The 27,211-nt window shown below is 35.5% G+C and overlaps 1 long non-coding RNA gene across 1 annotated transcript; it reads right to left on the reverse strand.

The window, feature by feature from the left end:
* Positions 1–19,728: 19,728 nt before the first annotated feature.
* LOC122145249 lies at positions 19,729–21,783 on the reverse strand. The gene is made up of 3 exons (XR_006160192.1): positions 21,568–21,783; positions 20,806–20,908; positions 19,729–19,879 (listed from the first exon to the last, which is right to left on the reverse strand). It is a non-coding gene; the product is annotated as an uncharacterized LOC122145249 (long non-coding RNA).
* Positions 21,784–27,211: the final 5,428 nt, after the last annotated feature.

The following is a 27,211-nucleotide window of genomic DNA, read 5'->3' on the forward strand; positions in this document are numbered from 1 at the left end:
AAACAACTGCGTCTAATAAACAAAGTGCCATCCCAGAGTAATTCAGTTATATATTCTAAGAGAGGCCTGGCTGGTAAACAAAAACAAAATCATAAAAAGACAAGAAGCAACTGTTTAAAATCGTCCGAGAGTCCAGAGATTGGATGCGGTCAAAATGACCACTTTGTATTTGAGCTTTAGGGACGGCGAGGGAATGATGCGGAAGATTTTTTATTCAGCTGAGACTATGATTAACTGAACACATGCTTGTTTTGAAATAGCAAATACCAGCGAGAGTGGCTTCATTTTCAGTTTAACGGTTGTGACGTTCTCCATGATAAGAATACGTAAACAATCAGAATAAAACACTCTGGAGGAAATGACAAAAGATAAATAGCACCTGCTGTAAGGAATGAAAAGAACAATGAATTCAACAAGCCTATTTTCATTACTACGGCCAGGCTAAACAAACAATGACAATGCCACAGTCAGATGTGCACTGTGTGTATATACAGTGAATATTTATATTCTTTTATATAGTCTATGTATGATCCTTGAGAAATAGTTGTATGATGTTGATATGGTGTTCAATTATTAGTGCTGGCTCTTAGTATTATCAATGTAAAAAAAAAAAAAAAAAAAAAAAAGGCTGTTTTTTTTTTCTTTTTTTTTTTAAATCAAGATACTTTTTTCTAGATTCTTAATAGAAATTTAAATGAACAACATTTATTTAAAATAGAAATTGTATATTTTGTAACACTGCAAATGTTTTACTGTCATTTTTAATCATTTGAATGTGCTGTAGCTGAGTATTTATTAATTAATTAATTTACTTATTTATTTATTTATTTTTGTAATGTTATCTTACCCAAACTTTTGAAATCTTGCATATATATATATATATATATATATATATATATATATATATATATATACACACACACAGTTATTTTCAAATTGTAATACAATTTCACATTATTGCTGCTGCTTTTACTGTATTTTGATTAAACAGCCTTGGTAAGCATGAGACGAATATATATATATATATATATATATATATATATATATGTATATATATATATAGGTCCTTCTCCAAAAAATTAGCATATTGTGAAAAAGTTCATTATAAAAATTAAATTTTCATATATTTTAGATTCATTGCACACCAACTGAAATATTTCAGGTCTTTTATTGTTTTAATACTGATGATTTTGGCATACAGCTCATGAAAACCCAAAATTCCTATCTCAAAAAATTAGCATATTTCATCCGACCCAATAAAAGAAAAGTGTTTTTAATACAAAAAAAGTCAACCTTCAAATAATTATGTTCAGTTATGCACTCAATAGTTGGTCGGGAATCCTTTTGCAGAAATGACTGCTTCAATGCGGCGTGGCATGGAGGCAATCAGCCTGTGGCACTGCTGAGGTGTTATGGAGGCCCAGGATGCTTCGATAGCGGCCTTAAGCTCATCCAGAGTGTTGGGTCTTGCGTCTCCTCAACTTTCTCTTCACAATATCCCACAGATTCTCTATGGGGTTCAGGTCAGGAGAGTTGGCAGGCCAATTGAGCACAGTAATACCATGGTCAGTAAACCATTTACCAGTGGTTTTGGCACTGTGAGCAGGTGCCAGGTCGTGCTGAAAAACGAAATCTTCATCTCCATAAAGCTTTTGTGGCAGATGGAAGCATGAAGTGCTCCAAAATCTCCTGATAGCTAGCTGCATTGACCCTGCCCTTGATAAAACACAGTGGACCAACACCAGCAGCTGACATGGCACCCCACACCATCACTGACTGTGGGTACTTGACACTGGACTTCAGGCATTTTGGCATTTCCTTCTCCCCAGTCTTCCTCCAGACTCTGGCACCCTTGATTTTCCGAATGACATGCAAAATTTGCTTTCATCCGAAAAAAAAGTACTTTGGACCACTGAGCAACAGTCCAGTGCTGCTTCTCTGTAGCCCAGGTCAGGCGCTTCTGCCGCTGTTTCTGGTTCAAAGCACAACGCCTGTGCACGGTGGCTCTGGATGTTTCTACTCCAGACTCAGTCCACTGCTTCCGCAGGTCCCCCAAGGTCTGGAATCGGTCCTTCTCCACAATCTTCCTCAGGGTCCGGTCACTCTTCTCGTTGTGCAGCGTTTTTTTGCCACACTTTTTCCTTCCCACAGACTTCCCACTGAGGTGCCTTGATACAGCACTCTGGGAACAGCCTATTCGTTAAGAAATTTCTTTCTGTGTCTTACCCTCTCGCTTGAGGGTGTCAATGATGGCCTTCTGGACAGCAGTCAGGTCGGCAGTCTTACCCATGATTGCGGTTTTTGAGTAATGAAACCAGGCTGGGAGTTTTTAAAAGCCTTAGGAATCTTTTGCAGGTGTTTAGAGTCAATTAGTTGATTCAGATGATTAGGTTAATAGCTCGTTTAGAGAACCTTTTCATGATATGCTAATTTTTTGAGATAGGAATTTTGGGTTTTCATGAGCTGTATGCCAAAATCATCAGTTTTAAAACAATAAAAGACCTGAAAATATTTCAGTTGGTGTGCAATGAATCTAAAATATATGAAAGTTTAATTTGTATCATTACATTATGGAAAATAATGAACTTTTTCACAATATGCTAATTTTTTGAGAAGGACCTGTGTGTATATATATATATATATATATATATATATATATATATATATAAATATATATATATATATATATATATATATATATTCTAACTTAATTATTCCAAACTAAAAAAAAAAAATAATAAAAAAAATAATAATAATAAAATAAAAGTAAAGTGAAAAAATAAGTGACAGCTCAGTAGTCTAATTAAGTGTAAAAAGTAAAATACAGCAACACTTTGTATTACTTAGAGGTCTCAGCACCAAAAGTGCTGAAAACCTATTGTTTTTGTTCTGTTCTGTTCTGTTCTTTCTTTCTTTCTTTCTTTCTTTCTTTCTTTCTTTCTTTCTTTCTTTCTTTCTTTCTTTCTTTTTTCTTTTTCCTTTCCTTCCTTCCTTCCTTCCCTTTTCCTTCCTACCTTCTTTCCGTCCTTCCTTCCTTCCTTCCTTCCTTCCTTCCTTCCTTCCTTCCTTCCTTCTTTCCTTCCTTCCTTCCTTCCTTCCTTCCTTCCTTCCTTCCTTCCTTCCTTTCTTTCTTTCTTTCTTTCTTTCTTTCTTTCTCTGCCCTAAAACTGTTTGTAGAATGATTCCCAAGTCCACCCTCCACTCAGGCTTATGTGTTGCACATCCAGTTGACACTATGTGGTGCTACAATTATCATTCCTTTCCTTTATATTTTAGACGTGAGTGTTTTAAATGAATAGCAGGCTCTTCATTGTTCTTTTATCGTCATTTAACCAAAGCCAAGGTCTTTGACATAATAAACATCTGATATCAATCACTTTCTTAACCCATATCTTTTCCTTCATCTGCTAGCAGGTCAGTCAGTGTATCAGCTGAAGATGTCTCTCAAGTGTCCCATGGCTCCTCCACTTGCTCTGTCTCACCCACAGGTCTGAGAACAGCTGTTCATGATGATACTTGAGCTATGGCAGAAGCTCCACTGTACGAGCACAGCTCCCTTTCTCTGTTTCAGCCAGGACTGAGATTATTGCAGTCGGCTGCGACGGCTAACTACACTATCATTCCCCTGCAGCTGCTGCATATCTGTCCAAACCAACCCAACCAACTGCAGCCCCATGGGGAGGAACAGTCGCTCCATTTTCAACTTCTATCTCTTTTTTTCTCCAACCTCTGGAATTCACTTTACAGCAGGGAGAAATAAGCAAAAGACAATCAAGCAAAATGGTTTACCATATTAAATACTTGCTCTAAAAATATCTAACACTAACCAATCAGCTCTAAACTTGTAAAATGAAAATATGTAAATTGAAAAAGTTTCTTGCGCATCAAATCAGCATATTAGAATGATTTCTGAAAGATCCATTGCAAAATAAATAAATAAAAAACCTTTAAAAATCACAAAGTTGATATGCAAAAATTATATTAATGTTATATTATAATAACATATTTTAGAATATAATTAACCCAAAGGGATTCATCTGGTGTAGACTCGTGTAACCAAGAGTCAAGACATTAGATTTTGTGCAGTCCACAGGCAATATAATATCAGACCTATGGTATATATATAAAAATAAATAAATAAATCTGTTAAGGGCATATTAGTGCCTCTTATAATTCAACTTGTTATTTATGAATTATTGATTGTATACATATTGTAAATATCATATATTCACCAGCAGACACACATATTTACATTCTCACTTTTTCTATGGTCTTGCGACGAAAGTCGATTGTGTTGGACCTGAATACAGTCCTCCCTCCCAAACCACATTAGTTCTCATTGAAGACACAAACACACGGCTGTGTGACAAATCACCTGGAGAAAACCCACGGACATGGGGAGAAATCGATATGCATCCATGCAGAACAATTACATAATTTATCAATCCATATGCTGTTATTAATTGCCAATAGGGATATTTCAGCTCTGTAGATTCCTGAAAGGCTTCAGACAGAGCGTTTGCACGTTTCTGTAAAATTTATTTATGCTTTTCTAATGTAAAATTCTTGTTTATCATGGAAGTAAAGCTTTTTTTATATCTAGAGAGAGGGAGGGGCAGAACTCAGTTTTACTGTGTCATTAGCTCCTTCATGCATTGATTTCCACATGATGGAGAAGATCTGGGCTCTATGAGGTAATCAAGACACCAATCTAATGACTGGCATTAATCAAGTAAAGCTGATTGGCTTTTACCATCACAATCGAAATTCTTTTGTCTGTCAATGGATCATGACAGTTCATTATTCTAATGTATCCAAAATTGTGTTTTGTAGCAACTGGATCTCAATATTACCACACATCTCTAGGCTGTTTTACAGTATCATTAATTTAAACTGAATTGCTTATGCCCAGTTCCATGAGAGATCATATTTTTACACATTAAAATATTGTAGTATAATTTTGAGGATAATGCACACAATGTATAACACAATAACTGATTTTATATAATTTTTAAAACCTATTTTAGCAAACTATTTTGGACAATTTTCGAATATTTTAAAATATATAATAAAAATGTCATGGCATTTTATTTATTTATTTATTTATTTATTTATTTTATTTATTTATGTTTTTTAATGTAATTTGGTTCATATACAGATGTGTCTTCTTGACTGTTATGTAACCCATGCAGTACTAGAGGTTTAGATTACTTACAAATTGTAGTCTATTACTGATTACAAATTACATTTAGTAACAATCTATTGGATTGCATATATTAGGTAATGTATTTCTTATTACTTTTAGATTACTTTTGACCTAATTATACATTTAATTATTTGTTGTCAACATCATGAAGTGTATTAAATATTACATTATGCCAGGGATTCATGAATGAACTACAAGGGGTTTGAAAGTTGATGAAAAGTTGGAAGACTTTCCAAATGTATAAAAACAGTAATTTTTTAACAGAAAAAGAAGAATCAAATTATAAATAACTTACTGTCATTGTGTCAATATATAATCATAAAATTTACATTTAGCATTTTAAAATGTAATCTAATCTAATTAGAAGTACTTCATTTTTGGAATCTGATTATGTAATCCAGATTACATGTAACTGTTTCCTACCTAGCACTGAACACATGGCAATTAAAATAGTGTTGTAGCATCTTATACGCATGCCTTATTTTAGCTAAACTTTGTTTAGTTCCTGTGAAGTGATATAGCGATGTACATTCGTTACCTGAGCTGAATAAACTATATACTTTCTCTACACTTTGGAATCTCACTAAAGATTACTGAATACCCAGATGCGTCATTTCATTTACATAGAACTAAAGCCAAACCACTTGTCTAAAACTTTTACAATATTCTCTTGCTTCCTTGTAAGCACTGGTATTTCCTTTGGGAAATGCAAATCTAGTTTACCATCTAGTTACAGCTTCTACAAGCAGTAATTATCTAAACCCTGTCTCTGCTTGGGCATCCTTGGAGAGGATGTCTTCATGTGGGCTTTATCGCCGTCTGGATGGCCTTTTTATTGATATCTGCCTTTCCCTACAGATAAGTTAGCCATCATCAAATATTCATGGTGTATCAACACAAAATGGGTGTTTTTGTAAAGTTGACCCATTTCCAACAATTTACCCTCACAGAAACTCACTTTGGAAATGCTAGGAGGTAATGGCGGCCTACAGCAATGTTCTCATGGGCACGAGGAGAGTTTGATTGCACACGTGCTGTCACAGCCATTGTAAAATTAAACACATGATAAGCTATTTAAACTGAGGTTGGACATTATTTGATGTTATATACATTATTAGGTGTCTTCATTTACAGTTTGTCATAAGATACCAAGTGTAGTGATTCTGAATGCCAAAATTAATGACATGGAAAAACATTGCAGCAAAGAGCAACACATTATTTCCCATGTTGCTTATCATTTTCAGCATGAAATATTATTTACCCTTTACATATTTCATGAATACCCTGGCGAATTTATTAAACCATACATTTGTCACGAGTAAAGCCCAGAAAAGAGCTTTTCCATTTATAATACAGAAATTTTATAGTCTTGTTGACAAAGTCGTGGTAAAAAGAGCTACTGATCTGAGCAGTGAATTTCACTCATGAATGATCATTATTCCCTGTGTTTGTTATGCAGCAATAGCCGGCTGGGCTGAGATGAATTATTACAGTATCAAAGTCACACAGATATGATGTATCACTCATAGCGGCTGAGGCACTGGAGACCCGACTACGGGCGCTGCGAGGCCTCAGATGTGTGCAAGTGTGGCGGATCTTTAGAGGACTTAATGAGATATAAAAGAGGGGAGATGGGGAAGTTTGGGGCGAGAGACACTGAAAAAAAGGGCGACAGATTCTGCATCATTCTTGTGCCCAATTGTCCATGCAGCAGTAATATCTGAGTGGTTATCTGTTCCAACGGATCGAAGACTAATGAGGCACAAACATGCACACACATATAAACTTCAGTCCCACCAACGGGATCGTGAGACAGGATTTATCATTTTTAGGCCAAAGGTTTTCATAGTTTTTTAGCTTAATAAAGGACAAATATGTGAACAGCATCTAAATAACACACTTATATTAATGAAAAGACTTCAGAAAGTGAAGATGTGGCAGCTTTGCTAAAGTAGCCAGCTGGATCCAGTATTGATTGATTTTAAAATGGAATGAACACATTCTGATTTACCAGATTACAAACAAATTACAATATATCACCACAACTCTAAAAGATTAGCACTTGGAATTAACTCCAAAGATAGAAGTTTAAATAAATATAATCATTAATAATATTTATTAATAGAGCACTTTTTATGGAAGCTTGTTTCCACAGGATAATTAAAAAAAAGGTAATTTTGATTTTTTTTTTTTTCACTATTTATCTCACTTTTTTTCAGAATTGTGAGATATAAACTCGAATTGATTGCAAATTTATATAAACTTGTAGTTCTGACAGAAAAAAAAAAAAAAAACTCGAGTTGCAAGATATTTTTTATTGACTTGTTTCCTCAAAATGTATATTGAATTTATATCTCAAATCTGTGACTTTATATCTAGCAAATATGATAAATATTAATATATAAAAAAAAGGTCTAAATTGTGAAATAAGTTGGTGGAATTCTGACTTTCTTCTCTGAATTGCAAGATATAAAGTCTCAATTGCAAGTAATGAAGTTAGAATTGCATGATGTAAAGTCAATCAATAAAGTCATATAATCAAAATTATAATTACAACAAAATTTTCTGATAAACTTTAATTACATAGGGTGAAAATAATTTATTTATTTTTCTCTCACTAACACCCATGAAACATTGTAGTCACATGAAAAAAGTCCATTCCTCTGAAGTTAAGACATTAAACATTTAACGAATCAAGACCGAAATCTCTAACACCATCCGTCTGTGGATGACTCAAGACCAGGTCTGTGTCTGATCTATCACAGGTCACCATTCATCAGTCTCTGGAAGCGAATATCTGCAGTCGCTCACATCTAAAGGTCATCAAAAGAAACATGTAGCAGTAGGGAAGAGGCTGAATTAGGAGGTTTGTGAATTTCATTGGCACTTGAAATAATCAGGTCAAAGTCTAGTAAAACTGTTCTGCGCTCACACTCGAGAGAAACTCTGCTGCAGTATTCAAATATGACCTTACGTTTTCATCCCACTCACTCTTCTTCTCTCACTGTCTTTCTGATGAACAGCCTACTTTTTATTTTTAATTGAAGGTAGTAGAAAAAGCTAAAAGTGTTCTTTCCTTTAATCAAATTGTAACACTGCCAAATTAAATACAAAAAGAGTGTTTTGTATATTGACTTTTTACATATTTTTAAATCTTTGAATATGCAAATCAGGCATCATCTTACAAAACATGCACACATTTGCATATTTTATCGAAAGTCATCTTTATTGTTTTAATTTGATCAGCAGCTCAGTGGTTGGTAATTTTCATAAAACTTTTGTTTTTAAAGATAAAAATATAACAAATAGCAGCAATATCATTCAAGAAGAAATATATAAAATTAGGAGGCAGTCAGTGTCTCCTCAAAAATATTTTGAAAAGAAAATAATTAATAAAAATAATACAATATAAAGATTATGAAATATGAGCTCAAATAGTGTGTAAATCACTGATTTGTTAGAGAGCAATACTTTCAGAGGGATGCAACACACCTATATACCACGGCATATGAACTTTTCCACAACATTCTAATGTATTGAGATGCACCTGTGTGTGTGTGTGTGTGTGTGTGTGTGTGTGTGTGTGTGTGTATATATATATATATATATATATATATATATATACAGTATATATATATATATATATATCTATATATATATATATATATATATATATATATATATATATATATATACTGTATATATATTTGGGGTTTGTTTGTTTGTTTGTTTGTTTGTTTGTTTGTTTGTTTTTCTCAATATATGAGCAAAATGTCTCTTTTAAGAAGTCATTCTTCTCTCCCCTAGCTAATGTAAAGATGGCGTAATCTTTTTGAACCGTTTATGTAGCTATGGTTAGATTATTTAACTCTAATTTACTTACGGTTTTCAAGAATTTACTATTTGTTTGAATTTTTACAGTAAGTGCTTACTGTCAGAAGTAGAAAAATAAGACTTCCAAACACAGTTTCTACGAGTTACACAAAAACTGAAAAGGAAGTTTTGGGGCAAAAGAGATAAATTACATTCCCACACACCAACGGCTGACATGCATCTCAGGAGGTGCTCTCCAACCCCAGAACCCATAAATCTAGGCCATAAAAGAGATAATCAGTTGGGACAGAGGTGCTCATATCAGTGCAGGAGGAGAGATTTGATTGAAGTGCATTTGAAGGACGCTTTGCATGTACTTTGAGAGAAAAGGAGGACTCTGGACCAAGGATCAGTATATTGCCTGGCCTTTGCCTGCCATGTGCAGTGTCCCCGTGATAAAAATTTACAGTTTCTCTGGCAATAAGGTGTGTAACTCAGCAGTAATAAAGGTCAGGGACTGCATCCTCTGAGAAAAGTGCCACAGGTCAGCTCTGCAATACTGATGAAATGACCTGTGTCCAGCGGCGCCTGTGAGCTGACTGTATCTGTTAAGCTCGCTGAGGTGTGTCTTTATCCAATAGGCTTAGAAGAGACAAACATAGACATGAGCAGATAACACAATCTGGCAGAATTTGGTTTGGAGAAAAGATTTGTGTTGCTGTCTTGTTCATAAAGGCTGAATGTACACAGAATCTCATTCACTCCTCTGCATATTCAGTTGGTGTTGGTAAAGGTGGGAGTACACGGTGCAATTTTTTTTTTCCGTCGTATAAACTTGCAAGTGATTTTTTTATCTTAGCCATTGTCTTTGCCATGTCTTTGTTTCTTTTTTTGGACGTCACAAGCCATAGCTGCCACAAAGAAAACTATTTCGTCCTCAGAATCCATATTTTTATGAAACATAATGCTCATGTCAGAGTTTGTAAAATCGTAGTAAATTCGTGTTGTGTGTGACTGCCCCCATACGATTTTCAGATAAACTCAATCGTACCACTGTAACTGTGGAAAACCACACAAGAGCTGCATTTTTGGAGATTCTCTGACCTAGTCGTCTGGCCATCACAATTGTCAAATCCCCATACTTGTTCATATCCGATTGGAATAATAAACTGCTCAATTCCAATTTTGTGTGTCCATGGTGCTCTTTCATTTTACTCAATACCTGCATTGGTTTCTATGGCAATGATGTTGTGTTGGTATGTCTATGCAAAAAGCAACAATATGAGTAATACAGTTTACAATACAGATGTTGTCTTGCAACATGACGGCATGTTGCTGTCGATGGATTATAATAAGGGATAATAATATCACATCTTATGAGGCAGCGGCAGAAAGGTAGGAAGCTGCATGCGTGACTTTATTCCATGTTGCCGTCTCGGCCGGTCTCAAAACTCAAAGAGGTGGGTAGACTAGCAGTATATTGTCATTTTCTGCTTGACTCGCAACAAAACAACCTAGTTTCTGCAAGAACGTTCAGCATGTGTTCTACAAACAACGTCTGACGTGTTTACTTTTTACGTGGTGAGAAAACGTGAAAAAGCTACACAAAATCCGATCTGAGCAGTCAGACTGAAACACATTTCCAGAAATTTTATTTGAACAGGATTTCAAACCACATATGAATGTAGCTCGAAAAAGATTTAAAAAAAATAAATAAACAAAAATCAGATTTCATGTAGCCAGTTGGCGTTCAGGCTATCTAAATATGATCAGATTTCAATCAGATTTGCACAAAAATCTGATTTGGGCTGACAGTCTGAACAAGGCTAAAGGGTTCCTATCAGGGTTCCTTATAGGCAAGCACCACTAATAACATTAATGTTTGAAGGACTAAATGAATGCTGAAAGTTCAGCAGTGCCATCACAAGAATACATTTCATTTTAAAATACAGTATATTAAAATGGAAGATGTTTATTTTAAATATTTTTTCTTTTAAATAAATGTAACCTTTGTGAGCTTAAGAGGCTTCTTTAAATAACATTCATTAATCTTACCAATCCCAAACGTATATATGTTGTTGGTATATACATGCTCTTGTAGTATATATGTATGGATGCGAGAAGAACATTGTTAACAGAGCAAACAGCCTGCGGTAGCTGCGTGAATGCAGGGTAAACATGCTTCTATCTGCCAGTGTCTGTATCAGCCTCCTCTGCATTAGAAGCATGTTTGTTTTCCTCCCCCCTCCTACTCTCTCTTTCCATCTTTCAGTCTCTCGTTTCGCTCGTAGCATCTCAGTTTTCCAATCTTGGCTGGTTGTTTTGGAAGAGAGCTGTGATGAATGTGGCTCGGGTCGGGTTGACCTCAGAGATAACCCCTGCTTTCTTGTGGTGAAAATTCATCAGCGCCTCATGCGGAGGCCCACGGGGCCCGTGATTCAGCACTCAAGGTGAGTGTTTGTCATGAGGCTTTGGAAAGGCAGGACAGGAAGAGAGGAGAAAACGAGAGCAGCTCATGCAGGTTTCATTCTGCAAAGTCCCCACTGAGACTTTCTGTCCCCTCCAGGGACAACAGAAATCTCCCATCTGGACTTTTTCTTCTCCACTTTTCTACTCTTCTACTTTGCTTCCTTTTCTTTTTTATTCGGTCTTTTATTTATTTCTGCCTGTTTTTTCCTTTTTCTCTTCAAGGCCACTGTGGTCTTAATGATGTCTTAAAACCCAGACTGTTGTGTAAAAGTTCTGCTGCTAACAGGGTCATCCAACATTTAACACACCTTCAGTTTTCACTGCACCATTTGTAATTAAATTCACTGTTAGCATGCTTGTCCAAAGGTGTGTGGACATCCCTTCTAAATAGCAGGTTTTCTATTAATTCTACACCATAAAATGACATTTTTAGCTCTATAATATATACAACACTCTTTAAAATAAATAAATAAAGTTTCCCAAAGTGGGGAGTCCATTTCTGGTGCTGTTCAGTCATTTTTTATTTCTTCAGAATGGTACAAAAATTAATAAAGTTTTTGGCTCTTGACAAAAAAAAAAAAAAAAAAAAAAAAAAAAAACTTGGACATGATTCTGAAAAATAAGGATTGACAATGCATTGAAAATGAATGGGAAGAACATTTTAATCTAGTGGAAATGGTTGGTACTGCGCCCAAACAAAATCTTACTGAAAGCTGGTTTTGAGTATTGTTAAGTATATTTCCTGCTTAAGAGTCAAAGGACGGATATAAATGGTTATGAAAAATATGATTCACACTGGGGTCACCCACGCAAGTGTCACCGCACAAGGTCACATCGTATGTACTACCACCAGACATCTCTTTCTCGCTGGCAGAAATGAAATTGTCCTTGCTAAATCAGATTGGGAGGTTTGGATAAAGGTTGCTCAATTGCAGCAAAAACCAAAGCCGGAAGAGAGGAGCAATATATCCTGATTGAAGTGCATTGTTGCATCAGCCCTGGCGGTTTGCAGCGGAAATGGTATTATTCGGCTGCTCATCATATAGCAACACAGTCTCACTCCCTACTCGTCAAATGTCTGACGCATGGTCAAGGGACCCTGGCGTCACTTTTTAACGCACTGGGTATACCTTTGGCGTCATTTTTCAACGTGCAGGGTAGTCCGATAGACTTCTATAGAACTCAACAGTGTTGAAATTTGACGTCTTTGGTCAGCACACCGCAACCCGTTGTCTGCCTTGTATGGGTGGAGACTACAATAAATAAAAATAAAAAGGAATAGGCTACAAAAAAAGGATCTATGCCAGGGCGAGCAAATGGCGGCCCCCAGATCATTTTTATCTGGCCCTCCAACTGGTTTTTGATGTTTAAAAACCCTCTCAATCTGATATCAAAGTGCCCTCTGCGCAAAGGTTTAGCGCGTTCATCAGCGGTGAGTTTAACAACACTCAACTGCAGGTAAAACGGCATTCAGAGGTGAGTTTGACCAAAGCAACGCTCAACTGCAGGTAAAAGCATTAAAATGTGAGTTTAACAACGCTCCAAGGCGCGTGCAAGTAAGCAGTTTAAGCGTTTTATTACAACCCATTCTCACTCCTAAAGCGCCAAAAACTGACGCCTCTAGCGTCACTATGAAGACGCCAAAGGCGCCCCTCGGCGTCGCTATATCGACGCACTAGGACCTACATTGCTTTAAGTGGGAAACTTTTGGCGTCAGTACTCAGACGCGAAGGGCATGAGATGTTTATCGCTATGAAATCACATTCAAGAAGTCTCATTCAGCGCACATCGCGATATTTGCCATCAGTTTACATGTGCCACAGGTTGGGTGAGTAGTCGTAAATACGCTGATTTAATGCCTGTTATAAAATGTATTCCGTCTTCTTTATTAATCAGAATAGCGCTGTATGTTTCCTCGCTGTATTATATCGGTCATCCGAGGCTGTCTTTGAGTTTCATTGCGTTTAACTAAATGAAGACAGCTGCTAACTAGAGTGATTAAACTCTATCTGTCACGTGACGTGCCATAGACCTTCGATCCGTTTTATATTCATATCAGGTTCAAAGATGTAAGTTGTATTTGTAGTAAAATCATGGTAACCACGACACGTACAATAGTAACAAATGAAATTTGAAGTTAAAACCCAGGAACGGGACATTTACCATGTTTTTACCACAGTAACTGTAGTTTTACTATGGTATAGTAATAGCACAATAATCACCAAACTAACTATGGTTGTACAACTGTAATGGTAGTGTTTTGATGTGCTTTTATATGACAGATATCACAGTAATCACATTTACTGCACCATGTTTTAATACCTTTTTATGTAAATAAAAAAAAGTAAATAAATAAAGGACACATATTTTTTCCCATCTTGCAGTTCATTCATATCAGTTTATATCTTAAATATTTATATTTAAAATTCTGTCCCCCCCCCCCCCCTTTTTTTATTCTTTTTATTTATTTTTTTTTTAGCTGAAAAGACATGAAGGAAGCAGTCAGCCCAGTCGTGTTTGTGGAGAGGTATTCCTTCAGAAATGGAGAAGATAGAAAGCTGCGGAGGCAGACATTTGCATCAGTAAGTCTGTGTTAGTTTTACCCTTTTTATCAAACTGCTGTTATAATTTGCACAGCATTTGTTGTTTCTTAAACTTTTGCACTGTCCAAATACCCACACTTGCCATCTTTGCACTTGACCACTTGATTACTTATCTGACATATTTCCTGTATTTGGCCCAAGTGTTCGAGTGAGCATGAAGACCACAAGTGTGTGTCGAACTTTTCATGACCTGATGGCAGTGTTTCCCAATCCTGGTCCTGGAGAACCCCAACACTGCATGGTTTTGGTGTCTCTCTTGTCTGACACACACTTTTGAGGTCTTGGAGTCTTCACTGATGAGCTGATGAGTTGAATCAGGTGTGTTTGAATAGGGAGACATCTCAAATGTGCAGTGTTGGGGTTCTCCAGGACCAGGATTGGGAACCACTGCCTTATGGGGACACATTTAAGTGTTTACAGAGATTTTTTTTATTTATTTTTTTAGTTTCAACTTTGCATTTTAAAATAAACTTCTAAATGTCTTTTCAATAGTTCCTATTAAAGATGACAATTTAATTTGTGGTGCTTCTAATTAAGTGATAAAAAAGCAATTGCAAATGATGTACAAAATAAAATATACTTTTCTGTGCACCAAGAAACCGTGCAACACTTTGTTTTACTACCAAATTATTTTCAATATCTAATTATTATTATTATTATTAATATTTCACATACATTGGAAAGGTTTCCGTGACCCCTCGTGAGATCTCTGCAAAAAGTCTCACAATTTATTCCAAAGCATGATGGGATACACTAAGCCTGGTATAGCGTTTCGGAGCAGTATTGGAGATAGTGTGGGTTAAGTGCACTGCGCTTTGGCATTATTAAGACTTGTGCACACACTGTCACGTACACACGCTCTCAAGTGGCCAAGACCGCAAGTGTGGGTATTTGGACAGGGTAAAAGTATTAAAAATGCCCCATTAGTAAGAACTCTAAACATAGTCACACATCAAAGTCTTAATAATTCAGTAATTCAGGTTTAACACTTGTATGATATTGTACAAGCCCCAGGACAATCTCATCTGACACTATCACAATATTGCTAAATCAGTTGCGCTCTTCTTGGAAAGCAGTCAAATGCCCCAAACAGTCAGAAAGTTTTTATTGTCCATTGGCTTCTTAATAAATTACCGGTACTTCAAATAAGCCCCATCAGTTTATGTTCCAACTATACATGATATCTCTCTGCACCTCGTCATTTATGTTTCCACAAGTGGAAATGCTAGTTTGATGTGTCACGTGATATATCAAATCTTTGATTAATTTGTCAGAACCAGATCAATTACACTACTGATAACAGTCCTGAAAGCATGTAATCATTTTTAAAAGAATTCATATGAACTTGCTTTTAATAATGGATGCATTTAACATTTAATTATACAGCATCTTTGCAGAGGCTGCTTTCATGGTCTAAACCCCCCCCCCCCCACTGTAATGTATATAAGTTGCATGTAATGTAATAATATTTCCTTCCTTTCTGTCTTACAGGATTGCTTGCAGATAATGCTGTTCTTCTTTTTCAGGTCTACAACATCGAGCTCAACAGATCTTTTAAGAGCCAACCCTCACAAACCTTGCTCTCAGCGAATCTTGCCATGATCAGCCCTTTCCAGGTACATTTGTTTCGAATATTTTTGAATCAACATTTACTCATCAAATGCTCTAGTCTGAATCTTATTTTAAATGAATTTAATGATATGTTTAATGAGCAACATTAATTGCACACAGAGTAAGTAGAGATTATCTTGTTTTACAGAAGAGAAGATCAAGGAAATTATTTGTTCAGGATGAGGAATGAAGACGGCCATCTTGTGCCCAAACGAAGACAGAAAGCTGTCCACTGGTATGTGTGTATTGAAGCAATGCTGTGTTATGTGTTACAGCACCTTATGATGATCTCTCACATGACTGTTCATGTCAGCCTTGATTATTCTTTCTAATAGGTTTTTTTTTTTTTTTTTTTTTTTTGATACAACTATTACAATTATAGCATGTTAGCAAAGTGTGACTGGAACATTTTTAATCTTAAGTTTTTTAAAAAACACCACCTGTTTTTCTTAAATAAAAGCATACAAGTTTTATAAAAGTGGTTTACATTATTTCATTGTTTTGTAAATGTTGTGTTATAAATTGTGGATTGATAGTTGATTGGTTTGAAGCCAGGCCTTACACTGCACAGACTAAAACACATTTGTGAGAGAAGTCATGAACTTTGGAGAAAGATTCTAGAGGAAAAAGACACATTTACTGCAACAAAAGATGAATTCTAGAGGCAAAAACTTCAGTCACATGCTAAGGGGTGTCTCAAGAGCAAGTCCTTTGCCTCTGTAACTTTTTCTTAATTCTTGAATAATGAAATTGTTTATTGCAGTATTTTAACAATTTTACTTTGTACAGATGATCTCATCAGCCAAATGAGGGGTTTTGACCAAGTGATGGTCTTGAAAGGAATGAAAGAAGAGGATGTGGTAAATTGTCTTCAAAGAAAAAGCTTCTCAAAAGGTCTTAAAACAGCTTTAAGAATGGTATGTGTCCAGTACTTCAAGGGTCATAGTTGTTCACACTGCTAAAATCACACAGAACATTAAACTGTCTGACTGTCCATTAAACAACTTCATCTGAATTGTTTGTGTTTTTTGTTTTACTTTTGACCAGGTCTGGGAACTGTCTGAAAATGGGATGTTAGGACTGAGAGATCCTCTGGCTGAGAAAAAGCTACACCAGATCAGTGCTGGATATCAACCACAAACTGTTTCCAGACACGAGAGAAGAAGATCATGATGGGGAAATGAAACCAGTTTAGATGTGATGATAAGGAATCATTATTTTCTGAAACAGTATCACATGTCTTATATGTATCACATGATCTGTATCACAGTTGCCTGGATGGGATTGTGTGACTTTTAAGGACATTTCATTACTCATCTGTGTGAACTGATTAATTTATGATATTAATGAATTTTTGATGATCCATTATTATTTTCCTTGAATCTTATTTGTCTTGATGCTACTTTATCAACTTTATAGTCTATGCTTCAATAAAATTAATATGATGAATATTGTGTATTGAAAATTCTTGGTAAATACATAATTTTACTAGGTGGTCTCATATGTGTTTATTTTATACTTGGAAAAACTACGTTATTAATTACCGGAATTATTTTTTACTTAAGACATAAACATTTTTGATCAGATTAATGACATCTGGAACAAACAATACACCAGAAAGTTATTATTGTATATATTTAGTAACAAATATGCCATTTTTTGGTGAAATAAAGGGAGTTACAAGATGAATTATTTTGCATTAAAAGATGGTGCCATTTGCTTTATTGTTACAAACACTTGAGGGATAACTGAGAATGTAGCAGGAATAATCAACGTGGGACCTTGTACTGCATTAAAACCAAGAGCATTCACATTACTGATGTCCAGCACCTGAGGAGCAAGATAAGACATTTTATTTTTGCTAAGTTTATATATATATATATATATATATATATAGTATATATATATATAGTAGTACTGCATGAATTTGTCCTTGTGTAATAGTGAAGTAGCCTATCACAATGTGTATAAATTGTCCTTGATTACTGCTTAACAGCGGGGAATAGATAACGGCAAGTTGTTGCAGGTTCATCCATTATATTTATTGCTGTTTACTTCAAAAATAAAAAAAAAATAATCTATTATTTTTATTATTAAATAATTTCTTTCTAATTTTTCCATGTTTCATCAGATGGCCTCACAATGTCCTGTCAAAAGCTATACTAGCCATGATGTAAGAATAGAAAAGGGTGGACTATGAAAACTGTCAGATATAAATGTGACTCAGCTCAGTTTGTTGTCCATGATGAAGAGAATACATATATGTAGGTTTTACTGCCCTTCTACCCCCAGGGGCCCAGTAGCACCCCCCAGAAGAGCCAAAAACTGTACATTTCAAATGGCTGTAAATCAGAGTCCAATTAACGAATCAAAGAGAAAATAGGCAGGATTACTACTTATGCTATGCTGATAAAATAATGTTGGGCACAGTTTGCAGAAATAAATGGAAAGGGTGTCATTAAGGCGTTTTAAATATTGCTCACTGTAAAATACCAAATTTCACTCTGTCTTTCAATTATATCATAGAGGTTTACACAATGAAAATATTTAGATATCCAGTTTTCCATGAAATATATTATTTATTTCATTTCGTTAATAATAAGTTTTAAACTACATTACCCACAAGCCTCTGTCGTTCTATCTATGGAAAGGGAAAACTTGGCGCTTTTCTTTGTAGTTCATTGAAGTTATGCTTAGGGTTAGGGTTAGGATCTCGCTAAAGAGGTAATTTTTCTCAACATAGCAACCCTTAATTGTTGACTTGATCTATTACTAATGTGATAATAGCAGCAAAACATACTTTTGTAACATGATGCGCTGTTTAATATGGGTTAAAAGATAGTCCAACCACAGACAGTCGTGCGGTGACAAGAGAAATTCACAGCCAATGATATCAAAGCTGAACAGCGGCGGCTTCACACTTCCTTAACCATTTATGGTCATTTATAACAAATGTCTTCCGTTTTTTTTCGGCTGAAGTGATAGATTGGTTAACAATCAATCAAATTTGCTACCTATTAGATTGTGTTTTATTAACGTCTACACCTTCCTCCAACAATAATGCAAATGCTCTAATTATTGTTGTTCAGCTTGACAAAAATTGGCCAATATTGATGTGCACATGCCCAGCAGTCGCAGTTGGATCCCATCTAACCGATTCCTCTCGTTAATATATCTTTTTTTTTTTTTGTCCAAAGACAAGTGCATTAACTAATCAAATGATGAGCTTCTAACATTTACATTGTATGTTACGTTGTGTTTTAAAGTTATAAAATTATTCACTTTTGTGTTTCTGTGATTTGCCATGCTCTAACATTTGAACTCTAGCAATAAAAAACAGAAAGAAAAAAACTAATTCAAAGACAAAATGCCCAAATTACTGCACTGCATCCTCTGTCACCAAGCTCGTTTTTGCCACTATGAAGAATAAAAAGGCAGTTATGTTGTAAACGTTAACTATTTTCATTATGCAAATACTTTTATTAAAAAACAAAACAGTAAATACAGTATATACAGATACAGTCTTTCAGAGAACACTGGAAAAATCAATTTTATTAAAAGTTAAATTGACAAAAAAGTGATACAACACACTGTTTCAAACTCAGAAAATAACACCATGAAGACATGCATGTCAAGTGTGCAATATTATCTATAAAACTCTATCAGCACAGCATCAAATAAACATTGATTGTCCGAACAATGGAAGAAAAATAAAGTGTTCAGGAAAACAAACACCTGCTACATAAAAATGCAGAAATATAAATCTGACAATAACATCATTCGCTTCATGACTGGAACTAGGGGATGGCTGTGCATGAATATGTCCTTTACTAAAACTCCTGATGAGAACTGATGCTTTTTTATGATAAAAGCACCAGAAGTAAAGTTTACTGTATGAAGCTTGAAAAAGAGAACACAATGCTTTATCAATACGAAAATACTATTTTCAACTATTGTTTTCATCACTGGTTCTGTATACAGTATATGGGCTGCTGGAAGGTCAAAATGTATTCATTATAAGCTTATAATTTAAAACAAAGTTGCATTTTCTGCAAAAATCAAACCACTGCAAAGTCTAAACACTGATCCAGGGACCATTTCTGTGTGTGTGGGGGATAAAGAGTTAAAGAGGTGAGTCCTTGTGCATGATGGAGTACAGCGTTATCTGCAAACAATCCTGTAAGACAGAAAGGAAGGAAATATTATTACATTACATGCAACTTTTTCTTTTAGACCATAAAAGCAGCCTCTGTAAAGATGCTGTATAATTAAATGTTAAATGCATCTATTATTAAAAGCAAGTCAGTAATAGCAAGCTATATTCATACGAATTATTTTAAAAATGATTACATGCTTAAAGGACTGTTATCAGTAGTGTAATTGATCTGGTCACGGAAACCTTTCCAATGTATGTGAAATATTAATAATAATAATAATAATTAGATATTGAAAATAATTTGGTAGTAAAACAAAGTGTTGCACGGTTTCTTGGTGAACAGAAAAGTATATTTATTTTGTACATCATTTGCAATTGCTTTTTTATCACTTAATTAGAAGCACCACAAATTAAATTGTCATCTTTAATAGGAACTATTGAAAAGACATTTAGAAGTTTATTTTAAAATGCAAAGTTGAAACTAAAAAAATAAATAAAAAAAAATCTCTGTAAACACTTAAATGTGTCCCATAAGGCAGTGGTTCCCAATCCTGGTCCTGGAGAACCCCAACACTGCACATTTGAGATGTCTCCCTATTCAAACACACCTGATTCAACTCATCAGCTCATCAGTGAAGACTCCAAGACCTCAAAAGTGTGTGGTCAGACAAGAGAGACACCAAAACGTTGCAGTGTTGGGGTTCTCCAGGACCAGGATTGGGAAACACTGCCATCAGGTCATGAAAAGTTCGACACACACTTGTGGTCTTCATGCTCACTCGAACACTTGGGCCAAATACAGGAAATATGTCAGATAAGTAATCAAGTGGTCAAGTGCAAAGATGGCAAGTGTGGGTATTTGGACAGTGCAAAAGTTTAAGAAACAACAAATGCTGTGCAAATTATAACAGCAGTTTGATAAAAAGGTAAAACTAACACAGACTTACTGCTGCAAATGTCTGCCTCCGCAGCTTTCTATCTTCTCCATTTCTGAAGGAATACCTCTCCACAAACACGACTGGGCTGACTGCTTCCTTCATGTCTTTTCAGCTAAAAAAAAAATAAATAAAAAGAATAAAAAAAGGGGGGGGGGGGGGGGGGGGACAGAATTTTTAATTTAAATATTTTAGAGATAAACTGATATGAATGAACTGCAAGATGGGAAAAAATATGTGTCCTTTATTTATTTACTTTTTTTTATTTACATAAAAAGGTATTAAAACATGGTGCAGTAAATGTGATTACTGTGATATCTGTCATATAAAAGCACATCAAAACACTACCATTACAGTTGTACAACCATAGTTAGTTTGGTGATTATTGTGCTATTACTATACCATAGTAAAACTACAGTTACTGTGGTAAAAACATGGTAAATGTCCCGTTCCTGGGTTTTAACTTCAAATTTCATTTGTTACTATTGTACGTGTCGTGGTTACCATGATTTTACTACAAATACAACTTACATCTTTGAACCTGATATGAATATAAAACGGATCGAAGGTCTATGGCACGTCACGTGACAGATAGAGTTTAATCACTCTAGTTAGCAGCTGTCTTCATTTAGTTAAACGCAATGAAACTCAAAGACAGCCTCGGATGACCGATATAATACAGCGAGGAAACATACAGCGCTATTCTGATTAATAAAGAAGACGGAATACATTTTATAACAGGCATTAAATCAGCGTATTTACGACTACTCACACCCAACCTGTGGCACATGTAAACTGATGGCAAATATCGCGATGTGCGCTGAATGAGACTTCTTGAACGTGATTTCATAGCGATAAACATCTCATGCCCTTCGCGTCTGAGTACTGACGCCAAAAGTTTCCCACTTAAAGCAATGTAGGTCCTAGTGCGTCGATATAGCGACGCCGAGGGGCGCCTTTGGCGTCTTCATAGTGACGCTAGAGGCGTCAGTTTTTTGGCGCTTTAGGAGTGAGAATGGGTTGTAATAAAACGCTTAAACTGCTTACTTGCACGCGCCTTGGAGCGTTGTTAAACTCACATTTTAATGCTTTTACCTGCAGTTGAGCGTTGCTTTGGTCAAACTCACCTCTGAATGCCGTTTTACCTGCAGTTGAGTGTTGTTAAACTCACCGCTGATGAACGCGCTAAACCTTTGCGCAGAGGGCACTTTGATATCAGATTGAGAGGGTTTTTAAACATCAAAAACCAGTTGGAGGGCCAGATGAGATAAAAATGATCTGGGGGCCGCCATTTGCTCGCCCTGGCATAGATCCTTTTTTGTAGCCTATTCCTTTTTATTTTTATTTATTGTAGTCTCCACCCATACAAGGCAGACAACGGGTTGCGGTGTGCTGACCCAAGACGTCAAATTTCAACACTGTTGAGTTCTATAGAAGTCTATCGGACTACCCTGCACGTTGAAAAATGACGCCAAAGGTATACCCAGTGCGTTAAAAAGTGATAGGGTTAGAAAAAGATATTCAGGCTCAGATAGATAGATAGGGTTAGAAAGATAGGGTTGGGGTCTGTAGAGAGCCCCTCCATTTATTCAGTCCTAACTGTGGGGTGTCTTGGTATAAGCACGCTGAGTTGTTTGCAGTGTATTGTGGTTACTGCGAGCATCATGGAGTGACAGCAGGGACACAGTGTGGTATGGATCAGCAGCTCTGAGCACTGCTGCACACTCTAGCTTTGATAGCAGCTGCGCCCATGCTGTTTCTCCTCTCTTACCGAAGACATTCTGAAGAAAAAAAAAAAAAAAAAAAAAAAACGGGAAGCTGTCCACTGTATATCTCTTTGTTATTGTGCCACAAGAAGTTATGTTTACTCAGAGAATGTCACATACATGCGGGACATGCTGAACCTCTGGTAACCCGGCACTTCAGAACAACATCCTAGGAGTGAACAAATCAAAGACCCAAACAGAGACAATGGCTTCCAAACACATGTTTGATGATTGTCTTTGCTCAAATAAGTTGCCTGTTTGTATGTATATTCACCTCCTCAAATGGCAAGAATTTAAATGGAGATTTTTTTTTCCTCATTAGCTTTGCTTCATTGCATCTGAATAAATGTCATTCTACCTGGTTCAAACCACACTTTTGATGGATGGGCTTGTGCGATAAAGAATTCGTTTTAGGGCACCTTAGAGCATTTACACAAAGCCAGGATAAGAAAATATCATTTGTATCTCCTCGCAGGGGGAGGAGAGTCAGTAAATTTGACAGGTGAAGCATGTCGATTTACCTTGATTATACGCCCACTTCAATTCACAGGTGAACTTGAAATTTGTCTTTTTTTCACCGTTCATGTGAAGGAGGAGGAACCGTGGGGCTAAAAATTGTGTTTTTGAGTGACTATGACAATAAAACGTTAAAAAAGCTATCCTGCTGTCATGAGGGAGAATACATGACAGCTAGGCCTTAATACGTTTAGCTGATATTAAATTATTCAAGAAGCACTGTCAACACTCCCAACCTGCTTTTCACCCACTATCCACAGATTCATGCAGGGGTAAGGTGGAACCTCCTCGTTTTCCAGTCTTGGGTGCCTTGTCCCTTTATGAAGGGCTTTGTATTGGGAGCTTTGAATTCTTTTCTAACTGACTTTTCCAATCTCAATAATTATTATTCGAGTTGTGGTTCTGTTTTAATGTCATCACTCAATTTGTCAAATTGTAAAGACATGGTTTGGGGTTTTCAGATAATTGTCTTCATTATAAAAAGGAAACATGCAATTCTACATTTATAGTGCTAGTCCTAGATAACAGTAACTGTATTTGATTAATTAGAATGAAAATTATACTGTTATTATTATTATTATTATTATTTTTTTTATTTTTATTATTATTATTGTTTTTGTATTTTTTTTATATATATATATTTTAATGTCATTTATTAAAAAAAAAAAAAAAAAAAAACATTTATCATCTGATTGATTTATTCCATGATTCAGGCCATCAAGGCATCATACATCCACCAGACTTCTGAAATTCATTGTAGAAGGTAATTATTGCTTTTATCCGAGATAAAATAAAATCTATTGAATCCTCAGGGCTACTGAAGTTCTGCGAGGTTGAGGTCTGGACGTGAGGTGTTCACATGTCTTCTGAAGCGTTAAAATGTGCATTAGGGCACTTTGCTATCACTCGACCTTGTCACCTCCAGGAAAATGACTCTCATATGGCTTTCTAATGATGCTGTGTGTTAGCCATAAAATGGAAATAACTAATGCATTATTCAGGCTGAAATTACGTCTAGGTAATCATTTGAACTTAGCAATTACCGAGAGAGTGTGTCAGCTCCTCTGTGGTGATTACTGCAAAAATCACTTCATGAGTGAATCCAAGACTTCATCATTCAAATAGTTCTGCGAGTTCAACTCTTTCAGTCACAGGAAAAGGCTTATGAGACACTATCAACAAATAGTTATGCACTGTAGGATATGCTCTCCTTACATTAGTGTAAATGATTGGCACTTCTGTTCTGTGAAATAACAGGATCTTCCCATTAAGCTACTAGGTTCAGAAACATATAACTTCTGTCTGATTCTTAAGATGTGCGGCAAAAATATCCCATATAGGTCTTTTTTTTTTTTATAGATTTTAAATCCTATGTAACATTTGTATTTGCATTCATTTACTCTTTTATTCAAAGTGACTTGAGGAATTATGATGTTGTAAATTGTGCAGTTTGTCAGGATAGTCAACAACATTTGCAGTATTCAATGTCAACATAGGCTAGATTAGTACAAACTACAGATGAAGAAGAAAAAGAAAAGATGAGAAAGAGGAAACAATTTTTTAAACAGGAGCTATATAAAACATTGGAAACAAATCAGCATATTAGAATGATTTCTGAAGGATCGTGTGACACTGGAGTAATGATGTTGAAAATTTCAGCTTTGCATCACAGGAATAAATTACATTTTGAAATATATTTAAATAGAAAACAGTTATTTTTAATTGTAATACTACAAACCCGATTCCAAAAAAGTTGGGACACTGTACAAATTGTGAGTAAAAAAGGAATGGAATAATTTACAAATCTCATAAACTTATATTTTATTCACAATAGTATATAGATAACATATCAAATGTTGAAAGTGAGACATTTTGAAATGTCATGCCAAATATTGGCTCATTTTGGATTTCATGAGAGCTACACATTCCAAAAAAGTTGGGACAGGTAGCGATAAGTGGCCGGAAAAGTTAAATGTACATATAAGAAACAGCTGGAGGACCAATTTGCAAATTATTAGGTCAATTGGCAACATGATTGGGTATAAAAAGAGCCTCTCAGAGTGGCAGTGTCTCTCAGAAGTCAAGATGGGCAGAGGATCACCAATTCCCCCAATGCTGGGGCAAAAAATAGTGGAGCAATATCAGAAAGGAGTTTCTCAGAGAAAAATTGCAGAGTTTGAAGTTATCATCATCTACAGTGCATAATATCATCCAAAGATTCAGAGAATCTGGAACAATCTCTGTGTGTAAGGGTCAAGACCGGAAAACCATACAGGTCTTCTTTCAGGGAAGACCTTGCATTTTCCAACATGACAATGCCAGACCACATACTGCATCAATTACAACATCATGGCTGCGTAGAAGAAGGATCCGGCTACTGAAATGGCCAGCCTGCATTCCAGATCTTTCACCCATAGAAAACATTTGGCACATCATAAAGAGGAAGATGCGACAAAGAAGACCTAAGACAGTTGAGCAACTATAAGCATGTATTAGACAAGAATGGGACAATTCCTTTTCCTAAACTTGAGCAACTTGTCTCCTCAGTCCCCAGACGTTTGCAGACTGTTATAAAAAGAAGAGGGGATGCCACACAGTGGTAAACATGGCCTTGTCCCAACTTTTTTTGAGATGTGTTGATGCCATGAAATTTAAAATCAACTTATTTTTCCCTTAAAATTTTACATTTTCTCAGTTTAAACATTTGATATGTCATCTATGTTGTATTCTGAATTAAATATTGACATTTGAAACTTCCACATCATTGCATTCTGTTTTTATTCACAATTTGTACAGTGTCCCAGCTTTTTTGGAATCGTGTTTGTATTTCACAATATACGACCATCATTTATTCAAGATTCAAGATTTTTATTCATCACATACGCAATTATATAGAGCATATATAACCAGCAGTGAAATGTGAGTGATTTATATTCATATACTAAGTTTAAGAAGGCCACACAACATCTGGAGAGTTTTATATTTTAACAAATTATTCTTGTATTTTTCTGATCACAATGTTAACTCAAATTTTCTCAATTGAAGTAAATACTAGATATTTCAATATGTAACATTCTTCACATTGTTATTATTTGTGTGTGTGTTTTTGACATTATTATTTTACTTTTGAATGGTGATACCTTGCATTCTTGAGTTACATAAATAAAAGCAAATTTTTTGAGAACCTGAAGGAAGCCAGAGGTTGCACAAGAACACACATTTTGCAGCATACTCCAATTATTTATTAAGTTTGATTAAAAGCTTTTATTTTGTCAGTCTTGTATCCTGTTTTGTCTCATGTCTCAAGAATCAGTGTGCTCTCAGTGATACACTGCGGTTTGTAAACTGATCTGTGCGTTCGCCCCTCTGGGTATCTGTCTGCAGAGCTCTAAAGACAACACTTCATGAAAGCTCATTTGAGCCTGTCTCTCTCTTTTCCCACGTACCGCTGTCAGAAGACATCACGTCAACACCATTGTGACTGCGCTATCACTGATGGTTGAGGTAATTAACCCTGGAATTAAAACTGTCAGATCAAACAAGAGACAACTGCCTCCCTTTGCAATCCCACTCTCTTCATTTCTATTTTCGCAACATAACTTCTCTTGAGTTGATTTGATGCAAAAACATTGATGCATTTTTTTTGTTCTTTTTTTCATGGAACAAATTTTGTAGACACAGGGAAAATTCAACTGGCATCAGCTCATCCAGCAGTGACAAATAATATGCCATATTATCATAACTACATTGCAGTGATAAAGCAAACATACCATTATTCTACAGCTTGGGTTGAGAATATGTAAATTCCCCAATTTCAGGCCAAAATAAAGCCTTTAAGCAACATCATCCAAACTAGGCACAGATCTGACTTGGTGCACTATATCTTTTCTAACTGGTCAGAAATAATGTACAGCTATTACATTCATCTTAATGCCATTTGAAGTCCATTTAACACTATTAAGAGCATTCAAAAAGGGAATTGGACACAGATCCGTGTCCAGTTCCTTGTATGTATATGTATGTATATGTATGTAATATATATATATATATATATATATATATATATATATATATATATATATATATATATATATATATATATAGATATATATATATATATATATATATATATATAC

The sequence above is a fragment of the Cyprinus carpio genome, chromosome A6 (assembly GCF_018340385.1).
Source record: "Cyprinus carpio isolate SPL01 chromosome A6, ASM1834038v1, whole genome shotgun sequence".
Taxonomy (NCBI): domain Eukaryota; kingdom Metazoa; phylum Chordata; class Actinopteri; order Cypriniformes; family Cyprinidae; genus Cyprinus; species Cyprinus carpio.